Source organism: Rana temporaria, chromosome 1 (genome assembly GCF_905171775.1).
Source record: "Rana temporaria chromosome 1, aRanTem1.1, whole genome shotgun sequence".
In the NCBI taxonomy this organism is placed as follows: Eukaryota; Metazoa; Chordata; class Amphibia; order Anura; family Ranidae; genus Rana; species Rana temporaria.
Genome location: NC_053489.1, coordinates 340475621 through 340477036, shown reverse-complemented (window position 1 = coordinate 340477036; position 1416 = coordinate 340475621). Strand labels below are relative to the sequence as shown.

Genomic DNA, 1416 nt, shown 5'->3' with positions numbered 1-1416 from the left:
ATAGAAAATTTTATTTTTTTTATAGATCAAAAAAAAATCTTTTTTTTTTAAAGATCACCTGTTTCCAATATTAAAAAAAACAAAAAGTAAAGAGCAGTGCTTGCTCTAGAGCTTAGTCCATGAGCCACTTGATGTAGTGAATAAAGTGAGTGTATATAATCAGGGTAGCATGGCACACCTTTCACCAGGTAGAGAACACATAATCCACTGAAAGCTCCTCCACAAATCACTGATCCATCCACACAGACCTGAGCAAGAAGAGATCACTGCTCCCTACAATCCCAATCCATCATTTATTTATTCTACAAGATACTCCCTGCTTCTTCTTTTTTTTTTAAGAGGGTTTTGCAAAAAATGTAAAAAATGTAAAAAATCCAAGTTTACTAAAATCAGATGCAATAATAAAAGTTTGCAATGCTAGATGGTGGCTGCTGGTTGCTGGAAATGGTCCAAGGGGGAGAGGAATGGTTGGATTCCAGTAGATGTGGAGGGAAGAGCCCGGTGTCTCTGGATGGAAAGTTGTCAGGGATCGGGAGGGAAGAAGGCAGAGAGGAAGGTCTTCGGTGCGATCCCTAGTGAAGGTATGTGCTGCTGCTGTGTGAGTGGCTTGGCATGGTTGGCCCCCTTTCTCTCGCTGTGTACAGATGATGAGCCCTATGGCTGCTCCTCCAGCGTCTGCAGCGCCTTTCAGGACCCGTTTCATGTGGACAGCGCTCGAGGGGGCTAAGCTGTGCCGGCAGGGGGGTGTGGCCTGCGCCGAGGCGCCACGTCAATCATCGGACAACTGTCATTTAGAGGGAGGGGAGGAGGGAGGCGATTGGATGAACGAAGAGGGCGTGACGGCGGGGGAACGCGGATTGGCCGGCCGCCCGCCAATGGGGGGGAGGGAGTGCGTGACGTCGCCGTTCATTGACAAACGGCTGGAAGTGTGGGGAAGTTGAGTGGAACAGAGCGCTAGCCGCTCTCTTTATCCATCGGGGGAATAATGAGGGACGTGCGGGGGGGATGGCTCAGCCAAGATATGCCAAGTGTACCCTGTGTGCTCTCCGCTAATGAGGCTCCGGGCACGCAGGGGTTAACCCATTGGACTCTTCTCATCGGGAGCTAGGACACATCCAAATACACAGACAGACAAGTCTGATCAGTACTAATCCCATCCAGGCTTTATCACCACCAACCGGATGCAATCTCCTATCCAATCAGCACTGTCCTATGGGGGAGGGGGGGGGCATTCCACACACATAGGGGCTCATCTACTAAACACATTTCTCTTTACACCATTCACTGGGACTGATTTACTAAAATAGTGCACAATCTGCACACAAACACTCACACTCATCATGGGAAAAGCACATTTATGTTTACTCAATCATGATTGGAAAAGGCACCATTCAGTACACAATTCACTGGGGCTGA

The 1416-nt window shown here is 48.5% G+C and overlaps 1 protein-coding gene across 2 annotated transcripts in view; it reads right to left on the bottom strand.

Moving 5' to 3' along the window:
- PAX5 (paired box 5) overlaps positions 1-695 on the bottom strand; it is a 275149-nt gene extending 274454 nt beyond the window's left edge. For both annotated transcript variants that reach the window (XM_040361643.1, XM_040361652.1), the window contains exon 1: positions 1-695. This exon is cut by the window's left edge and continues 225 nt beyond it. The gene's annotated coding sequence lies outside the window, so the exon portion shown is untranslated.
- Between the last annotated feature and the right edge of the window lie 721 nt (positions 696-1416).